Source organism: Vicugna pacos, chromosome 10 (assembly GCF_048564905.1).
Source record: "Vicugna pacos chromosome 10, VicPac4, whole genome shotgun sequence".
Classification (NCBI taxonomy): Eukaryota; Metazoa; Chordata; class Mammalia; order Artiodactyla; family Camelidae; genus Vicugna; species Vicugna pacos.
The window spans coordinates 38,637,309-38,656,291 of NC_132996.1; the positions used below are offsets into that span (position 1 = coordinate 38,637,309).

The 18,983-nt window shown below is 33.3% G+C and overlaps 1 protein-coding gene across 11 annotated transcripts in view; it reads right to left on the bottom strand.

The window, feature by feature from the left end:
* SOX6 (SRY-box transcription factor 6) overlaps window positions 1–18,983 on the bottom strand; it is a 626,002-nt gene that overhangs the window by 451,688 nt on the left and 155,331 nt on the right. For all 11 annotated transcript variants that reach the window (XM_072969571.1, XM_072969578.1, XM_072969580.1 and 8 more), the window contains one exon: window positions 17,297–17,368. The gene's annotated coding sequence lies outside the window, so the exon portion shown is untranslated. The remainder of the gene's footprint in view (window positions 1–17,296; window positions 17,369–18,983) is intronic.

An 18,983-nucleotide genomic window follows, 5' to 3' on the forward strand; every position in this document is an offset into this window, starting at 1 on the left:
CAAATGAAAGTATAAAAAAAAGTTATGTGAGTACAAAGAATAAAGAGTAATAATTCATCTGGAAAGCTCCATATAGAAGGTGGTATACAAAATAAGGCTTCATTATTGAACAGGATGCAGGCAGAGAAATGACAATATTAATGATCAGTTACTGAATACTTTCTATGTGTGAAGCACTCAATATACTGCATGTTTAATATATATCATATATTTTCTTCCTATATGTGGAGATTTCTGTTACTGGCCAAGATGGACTAACAGGGACTGGATTTACCTTTCTGGCTTAAACAACTTAAAAACTGGAAAAAATACATGAAAACAACAGTTTTTAGAAACTGAATATCAGGCAATGAAGAACAGTGATTCTTGAGAGAAGAAAAACAAATGAGGTCATCCCTCTAGTTGTCCCAGTTTACTGCCTCAAGAAAGAAATTACCAACTGCAGTGTACAGAGGCAGAGCCTAATGGTCTCAATGAATTAAGAAGATAAATCTGGGCGTCTAAAGAGGCCAACATGGCTGCAGTTAGTAACACAGAGAAACAGAGGAGAGACCTGCACATAGACTTCCAGAGATCTACAGAGAATCCTCCACAAAAATTTAGACAATCACTGATAAGCACACATATGTGAGGAAACTAACCAAGATTAGGGAAAGATGTACCTAAATGGAGCAGAGAAAAAAATCTCCAGAGCTCATACAAATCCAGGAATAATTCAATTTCCCATCATCAAAGTGAAAAACTTCATAATGTCAGTACTGGGCAGAGTACTCAGAAAAGTATTGCCTCAACAATGCAGAAAATTAACCCTACACTAGAGGTTGTGTTGGTTCCAACTGACAGTGCTTAAAAAAAAGTACTGAAAAGATCAAACTATTTCCAAGTATCTTAATTGCATACCAGAAAAAAAGTCCAAAAATATTTATAGGATTCCTGATAATTCAGCACTCAACTGGGTAAAATTCAGAATTTCTGGCATCTAATAAAAAAATCACCAGCCATGCAAAGAAGCTGAAAAATATCACCAATTATGAAGTAAAAAAAGCAATCAATTGAAACTAACCCAGAAATGACACAGAAGATAGAATTAGTAAACAAGGATATTAAAATAGTTATTAGTTGCATTCTGTTTGTTCACGGAACTTAAAGGAAAACTAAACATACTAAGTAGAGATAGCAAATACATAATAAAGACTCAAATGTAACTACTAGAAATAAAAAATACAATGCCTGATATTCAAAAAAAAATACACGGATTAGAATTAAAATCAGATTAGACACTGCAGGACATAGACAAGGGAATGTGAAGACTTAACAATAGAAACCATCTAAAATGAAACAGAAACAGAATGAAAAAAAAAGATGAAGAAATGTGAACAGAATCAATGAACTGAAGAACAACTTCAAGCTGCCTAATATATGTGTATTTGGATTCCACAAAGAATAGTAGTGAATAAAAAATTCTGAAGTAATAACAGATGAAAACTTTTTAAATGTGGTAAAAACTATAAACCAAGATCCAAGAATCTCAAAAAACCCCAAGCTCAATAAACGTTAAGAAAACTACACTAAGGCACACAGTAATCAAGTTACTTACAACCAATGATAAAACGAAAATCTTGAAAGCAGCCAGAGGAAAATGGCACATCATATACAGATAAATATATAAAAGAATTACAGCAGACATTTTTTTGAAAACAATGCAAGCCAAAAGACAATGAATCAGTATTTTTAAATTATTGAACAATAAAACATTAATCTAAAAGTCTACACCTAGCAAAATAAAGATTTTCCAGAAATATAAAAAGTGAAGGAAATATCATTATCTCACCAGCAGATATAGCCTACAAGAAATATTAAAGAGGTCCTTCCTTCAAGTAGAAAGTAATATTATCAAATGGAAATCTGAATCTAAACAAAGAAATAAAGTACAATAAAAATGGTAATTATGTGGGTAAACATAAAATACTTTTTAAATTTTTTAAATATCTTTAAAATATTATTGAGTATTCAAAGCAAAATAATTACCTTTAGATTTATAACATATATAGAAGTAATGTGTACAACAACAATAGCATAGAGGCCAGGAGGGAGAAATGGAAGTATGCTATTGCAAAATTCTCATGTCATAATGTTACTTGAAGTAAGACTGTGATAAGTGGTAAAGGATTGTTATAAATACTAAAGTGACCACTAAATATAATAAAATAAAAAAAGAATCAGGATTAACAAGCCAATAAGTGATTTTAAATGACATCATAAAAATTCTCAGTAAATTAAAATGAAAGCAAGAGAAAGGGGAAAGATAATAATGAACAGATGATATAAACAGAAAACAAAGAGCATATCATATATTTAAACTCAACCCATGTCAATAATCACATTAAATGTAAATGGTTTAAACACCCAAATTAAAAGGGGGAGATTGTTATATTGAATGAAAAAGCAAGACTCTACTGTATGCTGGCTACAAGAAATTCACTTTAAAAATGAAGACACAATACTTTAAAAGTGAAAAGATTAAAATATATATATATATATATATACCACAGCACTACTAATAAAAGAAAGCTGCTTTGGCTATAAGACAAATTATATTCAAAGCAAAGACTATTACTATGGCTAAAGGGATTCTTGTACGACGATAAAGGGGTCAATTCACTAGGAGGACATAATGACCCTAAACATGTTTCTACCTAATAGAGCTTCAAAATACAAGAAAGACAACTAATAAAATTTCAGGAAGAATTTTAATCAAAGATCTCAAAATCTCTCTCAGTTAATAACAGAACAAATAAACAAAAAATCAGTAAGGATACAGAAGACCTGGACAATATTGTCAACCAAGTTTATCTAGTTTACATTGATAGAACTTGTCAACTAACAAAAGAACTAGGAATGCAACACAGAAAGATATCTGGAAAATCTGCAAATATTAGGAAATAAAATAACACTTCTATATTACACATGGATCAAAGAAGAAATCAAACAGGAAATTAGAAAGTATTCTGAACTGAATAAAAATGTAAACACCACATATTAAAATGTATGGAATACAGCTAAAGCGTAAATTTTATAGCACTAAAACCTATATTGAAAATGAGGGTCTCAAATCAGTGACCTCAGCTTTTGCCTAAAAGAAGAGCAACTTAAGCCCAAAGTATGCAGGAAAAGTGAAATAATAAGACTAAACAAAGAAATCAATAAAATATAAAACAGAAAAGTAACATTAAATTTCATGCTGTTTACATTCTCATATCATAAATAAGAGAAGTGACAGCACTAAAGATTCTACAAATATTAAAATTATAATGAATAGATATTATGAACAAATCTATGCCAATAGGTTCAACAACTTACATAAAATGCACACTTAAATAAAGTATATAATTTAGATGAAATACATAACCTAAATAGCCCTATATCTATTAAAGACATTGAATTTGTAGTTAAAAACCTTCTCAGAAAGAAAACTCCAGGCCCAGGTGGTTTCATTAGTGAGGTCTTTGAAGCATTTCAAAAGTAATGGTACCTATTGTACACAAACTTACAGAAAATTGAAGAGGAGGTAATACTTCCTGACTCATTCTATGAGTTTATAGTAATCAAGTAATCAAGATAATGGCATAAAAAAAATAGACAAGTAGATCAATGGAACAGAATAGACTCCAGAGATAAACCTATACATATATGGTCAACTTATTTTCAACAAAAATGACAAGGCAAATTAATGGAGGAAAAGATAATCATTTCAGATAATGGCACTAAAACAACTGGACAGCCATAGGCAAAAATATAAACCGCAAACCTCATCTTACCCTATTACAAAAATTAACTCAAAAAAAAATCACAATCCTAAATTAAAAGCTAAAACTATAAAACTTCTAAAGGAATCCATAGGAGAAAATCTAAACTTGGGTTTTGCAAAAATTTCTTAAATGTGACACAAAAAGCATGAAATATGAAAGAAAAGCAATAAACTTCACTGAAATTTAAAACACTGGCTCTTCAAAAGACAAAATTAAAAGACAAGCCACAGACAAGTAAAAAATATGTGCACGCATATGACTGACAAATAATCTGAATTAAAATAAATATAAACAACTATTACAAGTCAATAAAAAAGAAGACAACTCCAATTTTTCTAAAAAAAAAAAAAACAGCAAAAGATTTAAAAGGCACTTCAACCAAGTAGATAGATGGATGACAAATAAGCATATAAAAAGATGCTCAACATCATCAGTCATTAGAGAAATACAAATTAAAACCACAATGAGCCACCACTACAAACCACTTGAATAGCTAAAATTGAAGACTAAACATACCAACTGTTATTAGGAATGTAGGGCAACTGGAACTTTTACATATTGCTAGTAGGAACATAAAATGGTAAGCCACTTTGGAAAAAATTAGCAGTTCTTATAAAGTTAAACATGCACCTATGTAACCAAGCCATTCTATTACTAGGTATTTACTCAAGAGAAAAGAAAGCATACGCCCACCCAAAGACAAATGTTCAAAGCAGCTTCATTTGTAACTGCCAAAAACTAGAAAGAACTTAAGTGGATAATCAAATTATGATACATCCATACAATAAAATACTATGCAATTTAAAAGATAAATTATTGACATGCACAACACATGTACCTTTTCAGTGAATCTCAAAATAATTCTGCTGAATAAAAGAAACTAGACCAAAAAAAGAGTACATAATGTGTGATTTCACTTACATTTAAAAAATGTTAAATGCAGTCTACAGTGGCAGCTGATCAGTGATTGCCTGGGGATGAGGTTGAAAAAAGATCAAGGACAGGTAGGAGTGAGAGACTGTGATGGGGCATTAAGAAACTGTTAGGGGTTATGGATAAATAAACTATCTTGACTTTGGAAATGGCTTCAGTGGTGTATACTTACATAAAAACTTATCAAACTATATATTTCAAATACAAGATCATAGCCAGTACACAGCAGCAACCAGGGGTGGCAGGAATTCCACACGGTATGTTTTTAAACTAATATGAAGTATCTAATACAGTTCTAATTCACAGAAAGCACTCAAAAGCTGTTTTGGGGTTTTAATTCTTCCTTTACCATTTTAAATTCTTCCCTACGTCCACAAGAGTCCTGAATTAATATTGTTATTGAGTGAATGAGTAAATGAACGCATGCATTTTAGTGTCAGTCTGAATGATAAGGTAATGAGGATGACAAAACAAACTTGACTTCATTTCATTTTCTTGAGAAAGTCTATTTTTTAAATCTTATTTTAATGTCTTTTCTTACTTATGAATATATTTTCCTGTACTATTTCCTTTTCCCTTGAAAGAGACAAGTAGAGAGGGCCTATATCCAAAGTGTAATAATTGCTGTGACTATACCTTCTGTGGAAAAGGACAGAATGTAGTGATACAACCAGGGAGATATAGTCATCACTTTGTCTAAAAGAGTCTTAAAAGTAATGAAACTCTGTGCACACCTGTTTTATTCCTCACAGATGTCATGTACTAATCCCCATGTGAAAGCCACCTGATAGGGATGCCATAATCTCCAGTATCTTCACTTTTCTCACTCATGGTAGCCAAGTTTTACCTTACGCCTCTGAAATCAACAGGGCTCTGCCTGTGCACTTGAGCTTCTAGTGTTAATATCTTTTGTGTTTATGTTATGCCTCTAAATCCTCAAAATAATTTTATCTTTAGGTATATTCTCATTCCCTTAAAAACATACCTTATTCCCAGGTCTCCATGGGAAGAAAAAACTATCCTTAATTTTCAATGGGTTTCTAACCAATGAGATGCAAGGGATTTGAGCCCTGACAAGAGATAATTGGCATGATATTTTCCCTCTGCCTTTTCAAAAATTCAATGTTGTGATGAATCACAGGAACACAGAGAAGCAATAAGCAATTTTGACTCCCCTCTTTTCCTCATACTTTCCACTGCATATAATCCAACCAGTCTTATTGATGCCACTTTGACAAAGTCTCTTCTTTCTGTTCTAATGTTCTGTTCTAAAATACCCATCCTTGTTTAAACCTCTTACCTCCTGCCTGAAGTATTGTAACAATCCTTACAAGGTGTTTATCTAGTGAAAGTCTTTTTCCCCCTCTAATCTATTCTAAAAACTGCTGGCTGAACCAATTTTTCAAAAGCAACATTCTTGCCATACCACTGGACTGTTTAGTTTGATGGCCCCCTAAGATCTACCAAATGCTTTAGCTTAGGTTTAAGGGCCACAACGATATGATGACACTAAATATTCTAGTTTGTACATACCCTGAACCTCAGTCAAATTGCACTTCTCATTGTTCCCTATCCCATGCTTCCCTGCTTCCTTCCATCTGTTCCATACCCATGCTTGTGCTATTCCCCTCACCAACAGGATGCACCTCTCTCTTCATTCTCTATTGCACTGAAGAAATTCTACTCAATTTTCAAAGAATATCAAAAAGTCTGCTTCCTAAATTAAGGTCCTTCTTCTTAAAAGGATGTATCTTTAATTCTTTCGCACTCTCTAGAGTACTGTTTTTTACTTTATTAAGGCACTTAACATATTCTGCATAGGAAATTACAAATCTCCTCTACAATAATCAAGGTAACTTAATTAACATTCATTAATCCCTCCTTTGAGCCACACACTGAGTTAGACACAGGGACACAAAAAGCAATAAAAGAGTTTAATAATTATGTTTAGATGCTAAGGTTCTTGATGGCAGGACCTCTGTACATTTGTATTTGTTTCTAATGCAGCATTTAATGTTTTGAATACAGTCAGTACCCAGTATATATTTGTGGAGTTGAATTAATTTCCAACAGATGCTAAGCACACTCCTTGAAAGAAAATATTTGCTACCAAAAAAGGATTTACCATAACTGGGAAAACAGATAATCACATCTTTAAATAGTTTTCAGAGGGCAACTTGGAGATTAGACTGACCACTGATTACACCATCCAATGTGAAGACCCTAATGGCTCAGATCACTCCTCACTAAGATACTAACTTCCAAGTAGGCCAGGTTGCTTCAAATGATAGATTCCCAGATGGCCAGAGCTTCCAAGATTATCAGTTTGGTCCAGTAAAGATGGTTATTGCTTCATATCACAGAAATCTATTTCTTGTACCCTCTTGGGAATTTATATAGGACACTTAATATCAAGTTTTAAATATGGCTCCATTCAATATATCTGGGAGATACACACTTCCTGTTTGAATTAACCATCTAAACAGCCTGAAAAATGTATGCCTTCAAGGCTACATAGCATTGCTGAAAGCCTAACTAAAATGACACCTTTCTGCACTGAGATTAGGCAAAGCTTGCATTTACTCTCTATATTCTTACATTTCCTCCCATCCTGGGAAATAGAATGGAAGGACACAGTAAAATTTTCAAAAGATGGCACCGGGAATAAAATGAAATGAAAATGATCAACAGCGTTATGCAAAAAACCCAATATTAAAATAAAATCTTCTTAACAATGATACTTGTCAAGAAAAATTCAAGAAAAAATTGAAGCAGCAAAATGAGGTAAATGGAAAGAGATCACTGCTGAATGACCAAACCAAGCCCCAGTGCCTGGCACCTGCCAGGATAAGAGCCCCTTGTGTTGAGCCCAGCTCCTCCCACAGGCTCTCTTTAAATAAGAATGACACATAACTCCTCCAGCAACAAACTCAGCAGGGCACTCAACACTCCCTCTGCCATTACTGAAAGTCAATTCAGCAGCACAAGGAGCTAAGTTAAGGGCCAGTCTCAGAGAAGGAAAGAGAAATTCACTTCTTGCATAGGAGGAACAGAAACCCAAATATCTAGAATATGAAGTCTGTATTTCTGGAGAGAATTGTTAGCATAAATTGGCTGTAATATTCCAACAGGATGAGAAAAAGACAGGACACCCTTTTTCATGGCATTCAGTCTCAGGATAAGATGTAAGAGTTCTCATAATAAGATGTAAACAGATTTGAAGTGCTCTAAGACAGCTGAACCTAGGGAAATTTTATCAGATAAGTTCATAATCAAGAATATTCTACAAAAATGAAACGCTGGTGTTCCAGAGTGGGAAGAGATGTGTTCTCAAGTCAAAGAGACTGTGTCTGAATCCCAGTTATGCCTTTTCCTCCCTTGCATTCCTTCCTTCCTTCTTCCCTTTATCTTTTTTTTTTTTTTTTGCTGTTCATTTGTTTATTTATTCAACAAATATCTATTGGGAACTAGTATATGTCACTCACTGTGCTAGAAACTGAGTATACAGGTTGAACAAAATATTCATGGTCTTTATCTTGACAGAGCCTTTAGTTTAGTGAAGAAAATAGACATTAAATAAACATACAAATACATGATAATTAATAATTATTTCAATTGCTATGAAGGCAAAAGGTAAATCGGAATTTAGAGAAAATAACCAGGGATTTGGGGGATTTGTTGAAAGGATTAAAAACAACAAGATAAAAGTGCCTTGCACAATTCCTAGAACATACAGGTGTTTAACACTAGCAACAGTTGTTTTTAACGTCTCTGCCAAATATAGACCCTTGATTCCCTCCCCTTCCTCTCCTGCCACAGAAACTGTGGAGGGCTAGAGCACTGGTAGGTGCTGTTGGAGAAGAGCTGCAGCCTGTTCACTCTAGACACTTCACATTGCTGCACAGCTTGTTGTGCTGTTGGTTTTCTGTATACTCGTACCTTTGGCCAATCCACGACTTTCTTTCAGGAATATCTGGGTTTCATCTCCCACTTAGTATCCTTGAGATAATTTGTAAATTTTATCCTTTTGTTTGCAAAGGATATTTAACCCCTTTATGCCTAAGTCAAATTATTCTCAAGAAACAACCTACAACAAGAACTGAGAGGGATTCATCCCATGTAGAAGACTCACCAGAAAAACACAACTAAGGACTTCCCTTAAGGTTATAAGTATATGGTTGTATATAATATCTCACTGTAGGAAGTCTTTCAGAAAACTTAAAAATTCTCCTTTAGACCGTAATTGTTCCTCTATCTTGTTCTTACGGAGCAAACACTCAACAAGCCTTAAAATCTGACAAATCCTAATTCAGGTTTCATAAACTTCTGGGTCAATAAAGACTGTAATTTCCTTCCAATTATCTTATCTTCACTTCACAATAGTAAAACTAATTCCAACAGTTCCTTAGTTCCTTTGATTGCACAAAACGAATGCAAGTGCTCTTAGTTCATACAAGAAACTCAATCAGAACTCTAGTCTTTAATCAAAAAGGTATATAACTTAATGAACACATGTTAGATATTATCTTACAGCTTGGCAAGAAGCATACACACTAACTGAAAACTCTCTCTAAATTAAAGAAAGAAGTGAAAGGATGGAGAGAAAGGAAAGGAAGAAGGGGAAGTGGAACGAGATAGGAAGGGTAGAAAGATTCATTACACTAAAAGTCACTTCACAGAAATGTGATTCAAAGAGTTTCCCAACCTCCAAAACTAAAAACATCGTATACCATAACTGAAACCTAATTCATGTGATTCTTTCTTCTAGAAGATATAAGGGTGCTACTTGGTGATAGTTACAGTGAAACTCTTTTAAAGGTCTCCAATATAAGACATAGAGTGTGATAATAAGATGACTGTATTCATATATTTATTTATATTTATATTTACATATGTATGTTTGTGTGGTATTCATCTTTACCCAGATAAAGCAAAATTATTCTTACTGGTTTTCTTTAACCAGGGAGGTGCTCATTTCCTAAAATTCCTACAGTTGTCCTTAAAAATACATTGAACTGAAATCAACAAAATTGAAACAGATTAGGGAAAAAAATATATATAACTCCTTTTAAGTTACTACTGTCTGAGCCAAATAAGTATTTCCACATCTTAAAAAACAATCCTCAAATCCATTTTCTGATTTTACAAAAACTTCCTATTTCAGTCATTTCCTGTTTCACTAATTTCTCTGCTTTTTATCTGCTCTCCTCAATTACTGCTGTGAAACTTGAGGGACAGGTATTTCTTCCATTTGTTCAACCATATATCTTCTCCTCAGAAAGCTCTAGGACCTCAAAGATTTCTGACACTCAGATCTCTCGTCTACACCCACATTTTTCATGCCTTACTTTCTCTGCCTTCCCCCAGATATTGTCTTGCAGCTATCTATTCTGTGACTGCAAGTTCAGGGAAAAAATTCTCTGTAACTATCACAAAATCAACAGTGGCCTCCACATACTGTCACTACAAGGGACAAAGCCCAGAATGCTTCCAACCCTTAAAGTTGTCAACCATTCCATGTGTGTGCACCTACTGCTATATCAGATATCAAATTATATATAACCAATCTCACCTTAAAAATAACCCATTCTAATTGATGATGCCATATATATCTATTATTGGAAGAGAAATAATATTTACAAGAAAATGACATCTGTATTTCTTCCGTACTTTGTTCAGTGAAACTCAGAACACTAGCAGCAATAATTAAAACCAAGCCATAAGCTTGTTACCAGCTGCCATAGCTTTAGGAAAAAAAGAATCCATATTCTGCTTAATGTAGAGAGCTATGACTTGGATGCAGACTTGGGGTGCAGACTTGGATTCCATTAATGCTATTGCTTAATTATCTACTATACATGGGTCAAAAAGGTAAAAACAATAATTAACTGTCAAACATACCTTTTTGTTGTGCTTGTATTTTCCAAAGGTATAAAAGAGCCCAAAGATGAAATAAAAATAGAAAATCTGCTTTATTAATGAATTTATTCACTTAAGTTTATATGAAACTGTGTGAGCTGAAAAGAAAAAGAGCTAACTCCAGTACCATTTGTATCCAAAGAAAACTCCACCCACACAAACTTTCCAATAATAAATCAAGTTTTAAGCCTTTACTCTAGAGACCACCTTTATTTTTCTCTTGCAAGCACTTTCTAAACAAATAATAATAAAAAAAACAAGCATTAGATCATGTGGATAAACTTTCTGACTGATTAAACATTAAAGATAAGTCTTTCTGCCAGTCATGTATAGAAGGTAATGCTTAGGAAATTAATCTTTTTACATAATAATTGCTTTGCATCTTTGAAAAACTCCAATAAGAAATATGGAGAACAAGAGAGAGTAGGGCAAAAGGGAAGGAGAGAGAAGGAAGGGAGAAAAAGAGAAGAGAATGCAGAAAATGTTTTTATCTTTACTAGTAATATTTAGCTCACATTTTAATGTTTGGAGCTGGCAAAAATTTGGTGAAATGATAAGCATTTATATCCATACTCCAAGATAACATAAAATATGTACTTCAGACAAAACTATGTGCTGAGAATGATGTGTAGAGACAAGTTTACAACAAAATGAACTCGATTTTGTTGATTATTCAAACAATCTTTATAAACTGAATAGTTACTTAAAATATTTCTATCTAAATGCTTGAGTAAAGCACTGACTTTACTTTTTCCTGAATTATAGACAGACTATATTTCACACTTTATAGATTAGTATATTATAAAATAATAGTTAGCTGTACATAATTAATGCGTTTATTGGTTCTTCTTCACTTCCTATACTTGAGACCACCACCCAGTTCAAATTATGGCTTTATTTCCCCTTCTCTATATGCGTTTAATTCCTTTAAACATTAATAAAGATATGTAAGAACACTGAAAGACGATTAAACCTATCTTCTTGGTTAAAAACAAGTTCAGAGAACAGCTTTAGGGGGAATATTCAGATTTATTAGCCATTCTTAGCAAACTGCCCTCAAGCTCCACATTGTTTCCAATATCAAGTTAAGAAGAATTTTTCTCCAACGGGCACTGAATCATTTTAATGTTGACTCTTGTGCTGCTCTACTCCACCTTCAAATGTAGCCAGTAAATTCAGCTTTACTACAGTACCATAAAAATGTGAAAGAACCATTATAGCATCTAAAAAAGAGCTGTTGGCACTATATTAGTTTAGAGAAAACCCTAAACTGAATACTAATGCAAAATTTAATGATAGTTTGCCTAGTTGCCAAAAAGAGTTACAATAATTATTTTGCCATAATGTGTAAGTTATCTTGAAGGCATCCAAGAATATTACTGAGTAGGATATAGAAAAATTCCCAAAGTGTCACTGTTCTCATGGGGTTTTTTTCAATATAAATGAATCATTAACATAATATATTCACTCTAACACTGTCTTCTGATTAGAGAATTGTGTTAATGAGTGCAGAAACATTATAAAGAGATCATTCTCCTTCTTTAGTAAGTCAGCGTCCTTGATTGGTTTCCAATATGGATCCACCTCACACCAAATTCCACTTTACAGTGAACATCGTGATTTTGAGGTTCCAGTAAAACATTAGAACAGAATCAATACATTTTTATTTCCCTTTTCCCTTATGACCACATCCAAATTTTTAGAGTTGAAAAGGAAACCAAGATCAAATTTAGATACGTTGTTTGAAATTAGCAAAGATGAAACACTTCAGTGCCAGACAAAAGCCCTGATTTTAAGAGTAGGTTTTTGCCTTCCCTGAAATGCCTAGCTCAGGCAGTGTATTTTTATGACTGCAGATATTGGCATGTTTCACATTTAAGATTATAACACACCAACTTATTTTGAAATTTTTAAAATCTTCCACTGCGCATGTTTGAAGTGCTTCATAACTATTACTGATAATTGAGCAATTAACTTGAAATTACTAAATGTGCTGTGATGGCACAATATGTAGTAAGCAACATGAAAAAATAAAGAACAGAGGAACTTAGTATAGTGAAAAATTGTAATAAAGGGTAAAATAGGCCATAATAATAATAACAATACTGAGTAAGTTTTAAAGGTCCCAGGTCTCAGTAGTTTAATGGTGCCAGTAAAATGGTTTAATGAAGTAAGTCCAGAATATTAGAATTTTTTAGAGCAACTTTTTCTGATGGTACAAAAAGGAAGCTTCTTTCTAACTGGTCTTGTGTAATACACAGGGATTGGTCCAAAAGTATGTGTGAAAGTTTCATTAAACAAAAAGGACAAAACAATTGGGTTACAAAGCCTGACAGGCAGATTCTTAAGAAACACAAATTTGCAAAAAATAGATATAAGATCTTCTTTTAAGACAGACAAAGCAAAAACTCTACGACTAAAGATGACTCAAAAAGTCATCAAGCAATTGTGAACATATTTTAAAATCAAAAATTAAAATACATGGTTTGACATCAAGAGGGAAGGATGAATCTCAGCTACATTAGAAAAACTAGAATGCCTCTTCACTGTTCATCTCATCAAGGTCTCTAATACTGAGCTTTTCTGGCTAAAACCATAGTGTGATGGTGAAGAGTAGCTCTTTAGTGCTTAAATATAGCCAGTGAAGCAAATTCCATAAACCTAAATCCTACCTTATTTCAGTGTCAGGCCATCTTAAAGGTTTGCAAGAAAAACCAACAATTTAGAAAGTCAGAGAGGGAAAAAAGATTCAAACTACAGCAAATAAAAAGACACTATTACAAACCTTTTTTTCTCAAAATTCCAGCAACATTGCTCCAAAACACCTCTAGGAGATTAAAAATAGACTAGGCTGTCCTTTCAGGTATAAATTAGAAACAGAAAGTAGAAAGAGCAGAAAAAACAAGTATCTAAGGGCACTAGTATATAAAACGTAAAAGCTTAAAATGTAATGGATATACACATTCAGATTAGCAAACTGCTTTCAATTAAAGTAGATTTCTGGCCACAGTTCACAAATGTATAGTAGCTGTGTGTATTAATGTAGATACTTCAAATGTCAGTATATCTCTAATTAACATGAGCACACAACTGTAAAACTGTGAAGGCACAATTTTAAATTCCTTACATTCCCAGCATTAATGCTTTCATGGGGCAGCTCCCGTTGTCATGGAAAATGGCATTCAAGCCCTATTTGTGGATTTTCACAGCTCATCTTTTTTATTTACCTGCTCTATGTCAAGATTAGCCTGGAATAATATTTTTTAAAGATAATGCACTTAGACCTACTTGTCCTTAAAAGCACAGATGTTCTCACTGAGGGAGCTTTGGTCTGGGCTATGCTCAGTTTGAAACAAATTTCTTTCCATTTTAAAATACCACAAAGAGATGATTTCATGATTCTTTTTGTTTGTTTCCTAAAAAATCTATGCAATTCAAAAAATCTCAGCTGAAGCATGACATGTGGCAGTTTTGGAATAGGGGGATAGGAAAATGTCAGGGAGGAGTAAATGATCCAGGAACATGAGGAAATAAAGCAGTAGAAGGATCTCCACAATCTCCTCCCTGACTTACTCTACCTCAACTTTTCAAAAATATTTGTATAGCAACTGCGTAGAGACTGAGATAGTGATCAAGTAACAAAAGAAAGAGAGCCAAAATACTCTCTGAGAGAGGATAGATTGGTGTTATGAAAAGAGCACTGCATTTACGCTATGAATCCCACGGTTTGAGTTCTGCTACTCTGCAAAAATGAGGATAATAAGTTTCACAAAATTTAGCCAATTTAATGTCTGCAAAAGCAAGTGTTATTCCAAATTAAGATATTATTATTATTACCCTAAGCAGGGGGCTAAGCAACCATCACTTTTTGTACCAGACAATAAAATATTTTTGGACCTTTTCAGGGAAAAGATTGCCCTTAGACATCATGAACAGAGACAGAATTTTATAAAAGGGAATTCAGTATCAAATTTCAAAGCTCAGGAACCTGAAAAAGCAGGCTATCTAATGATCTATCTCTTTTGTTGTTGTTGTTCTTGTTGTTATTGTTGCTGTTTTTAACCAATCATTTATTGCCCTGATAAAACTGAATGGTCAGAATTAATTATTTTTTAATTAGAGACGAAAAATTAAATGTAGGATATTAGCATGCAAAACAGAATCTTCTTATACAATGCTTATTTTGGGAAAAGAAAAAGATAGTTTTTTTTTTTAAGAGAAAAAAATAGAATAAGATGCTTTCGGCTTTTCAAAAGATAACCATTTTCCTTCCCAGTGTTTTCCTACTCCAACCTAGATAGTAGATGTGGGTAGGTAAGATTCCAATCGGTTCTCAAACACCCTTGGTGTGGCCTATTCATTATGAATGTGCAAAACAATATCCCACCTTCCTTATCACAGAGATCGACTTCTGCACACCTTACTAAGAAACCTTCCCACGGCCATGAGGTATAACTTTCTGCCTTAGATCATGTAGCAAATAAGCAGTTCTAAGACATGGAAATTAAAGTTCCTAAAAGAAGCCATTGTCACTGTTCCCATTTGTTTGTTTTTAGCCTAGACTAGATAAATATTTCTATTGTTTTAGCTGCCTCATCATTCAGTGTAAGTGGTGGACAGTTTCTGCAATAATTGAAAGAAGTGAGAACTCAAGCATTCTGGATGCCATGTTAATTTTATCTGACTGTTCTTAGTCATAGTATCCTGCTACATTCCTTTAATAAGAAGGTTCCACAGTGAGATGGCCCTAACAAAGCTTGAGACCACTGACCAAAGGAACAACAAACTCCATGCCCTAAACTACCATACGGACATTCTCAAAACTGGAAAACAAAGACTAGGCCTGTATGATTAATATGACTTCTACCTAAGTGATTAGACAAAATCTGACTAGAAGCTTTTGGGGCTTTTTAAAATTTGAACTCCAGAAATAACCATATGAAAACTATCCCTACAATGCCCTTTCTTCTGTTTTTAGCCTCTTCCCTTGTTACATCACAAGAAAAAAATCTTAGCTAATTGGATCACCTCTGTTCAAAGCTAGTCTGTGTGTGTCTGCTCAGGGGCTGCGGGTCGGGGAAGATGTGAAGAATTCAGGAAACAGCCTTTGGGTGATGAGAAATGTTAACTACATATTTTAATTAAGGCCATCCTGTTTGAAATGCTGTTAATTATGTTGTATTTATCATTTTTAAAGTTTATTTATCCTAAAAACTTAATAAAGGGAATGACTGAATGATATGACAGAAGAAAGAAAGGAAGTAAAAGAAACAATAAAGCAACAACCAGATTTGGACCGCTCAGCATTATTTCCCTTCACTCAGATTTCAAATAAAATAAGCTCAGGTCCTTGGAATCATCCTTTTCCTTGAGATACTTTCCTTCAAAGATACTTTACATTATTTTCTCCATCTTCTTTGCCTCCTAATCCTCACTATGATACCTTGCACAAATTAAAAGCTTATATTTAATCCAAATGAACCACACAGTTTAATATTTTGTGTTTTACATAAGAATTAAGTCTTTAAATAATAAAATGTGGATTGACAGTTTCATAAAAATAACATCTTATTCATTCCTTAAGCATTAAAAATATGCAAAATATATTCAACTATATTAATATGCACATCTTTTTTTTTAAGTTGGTTAAAAATGCCTGCCCCAATCAATGCTACTACAAAAAGAAAAGTAAAGCTGGTTTTAAATAAATTTTCACTGCTCTCTGCTTAAATACTGAAGCATTTAAACTCTAATTTATAATGTTACTTTTTTTCAAATACTTTCCTAGAAGTATTTTATCTAAAATTCCTTTATAAGAGTACACTGACAGAGGAAAAGTTTCCTCTGTCTTTGTTGTTATCAAATGTAAAAGATCACCTTAGATGACAATGGTTTACAACAATGTACACATATAAATAAATATACGTTAAACTCAAGTTACTTAAATGTGGTCTTACACATGCACAGGCATTTTAATACCTGTCACATACTCTAAACTTCTTTTATATTAATCAGTACATAACAATTTAAAGTATTTCAGTTGATCATTAAGGTTCATTCCATTTTTTTTCTTGAAATTGACTTTCTTTCCTGAGAAAAATTGTCTTTGTTTCTTCAAAATATCATTTAAATATAATGGTTTTGAGGATGGTGAAGAAGGCAGGAATACTCCAATTTTGATATACATTATACATTCACTAAATAAGTCTTTGGTTCCTTCTTACATAATATCCTCATATACTGACAGCTCTTTGAATTTTGTATGATCTCACGTCTTTTCAATGAGTACAGACACACAGCACTTTTCAAGTCCAGACAAGCAGAAGACTGTAAGAAGTTATCAGGGTAAATTATTCATTTGTATATAGACTAGCCCCTTTAAGGTAATCCATTCCTACAATTGAGTCCTGTCTTCAAAGAGCAGATATTTATTCTTTCAGCCCATTGTAATTACCCCAGCTATTGTGTTATTTCATTGGAAATAACAACGAACTGAGGCTTTTTTCACCAGCTGATACTTTTCCATACTCCTTTTTTAAAACACTTACAAAAAACAAACAGTACTTTAAGATACTGTAACTGTTTCATTACACAATAAGAAAAGTAATAGGAGTAATAAATAAACCAATACTTACAAATACGCACAAAAAAATCAGCCCAGCACCCAGAATTTACTGGTAAATTGCCTTTGAATTCATGAAAGTGACCTGAAAGTTTAGATAGAAAATGAAAGGAAAAAAGGATAAGTAAATTGCATTTACATGCTTTATTAAAGAATACATTCTGGCTACAAATTATTCTATTTTTAACTCAGGCAGTTGTCCCCATCTACTCTAACAATTTTTTCCAAGAATGATAATACCAAAAGAAACAATTATTTCATTGTTCTACATCTACATCTAAAAGTACTGCATATCCATCCACTATGGCTTTTTAGAAAAATTGTCAGTAATAAAGTAGGTGTTTAAAAATATAAGTAAGTAAGAAAAGGGGAGAAAATTTTGAAGGGGATAAAGGCTTGCAAGTCACATTTGAAAACATGTTTAATTTCTGTCTGCAAGTTAAAATAAATTAACTTCACAGAAAATATTTTGGATATGTCCAACAGGAACACCTTGTAGGTATAATAAATATGAAAACATGCAGTTTTTGTTCTACCCAAGATATGAAACCCATTTAGATGCTTAGGCTGTATACAATGCATTCTGTATGAGCCACAACTCAATCCAAAATTCTTTCGCTTGCACACACTTTCGTCCTGGCTGAAGAGGTAACAGATGCAACTCAAACACACAGAGCTAGCCTTGTAAAGTTTTAACTAGCACAATGACTCACTTTATGCCTCTAAATATCTATGGTTTCCTCTCTCCAGAACCCCCATGCATTAGAAGGTAGTTTGGTAGTTTATTTTTATTGTTTGGTCTAAATACGGCACATTTTCAGTTCCATGAAAACAAAGAAACTTTGTTGCAAAGGCCATATTCTTTCCAAAATGTGAGGATGGATATGAGTAGTGTTCAACTGAAAATAATAATGGAACTTGGATTCCTAATTTAGGTCAGAAACTTTCCTAGACTCTGGGGATTGATTTGATTCAATCCACATATTTTAAATAAAGCCAGTAAACATCTAGGTTGGTTAACTAACGTAGTTAGTTAGCTAACTAGATTTAAATAAAATTCATTCTGGAAAAAAAATGGATCTAGATCATCATCATTTATAGTAACTATTACTCCCAACATGGCATTTATAGCACAAATGGCTATAATAGATTAGCTACTGGCATCTGAAATTAAGTTGCACTATGAAATAAACATATAATTCAGCCCTTCCCCAGCTCCTATGATTTCCATATGCTTTTGCCTAAGTGACCCGGATAATTTATTCCATTTTCTAGTCAGAATTGATAAAGTCTGGGGCATCTGGACAGCTTTAAGTATCTATGGCTAATACATCCATTAGTTTTCTTCACCAAACCTCCTTCTCTTTGTAGGGAATGGTGTCTCAGGCTTCCCCAATCCAGTTTCACCAGTTTCTAGCAACTCTGTAATGCCTACTTCCATGGGTACGAGAAGTACAGGAGAGTCTGACCAGAGGAAGATAGCTCTGTCATTTATTTTTGGCATTTCACCCTTTTCCTCTTCATGGCTTTCTGATATTTTGGGATTCAGAAGAGCAGTTTTACCTGGGACTCCACAGAGCCCTATGTGGACACACTTTGTGTACTATTCAAAGCCAATAAAGAATACTGGTTCTGATATAAACTATTCTCACATTTTATCCAATCTTGAATTATAAATTATAACTTTGAAGTTATCCACA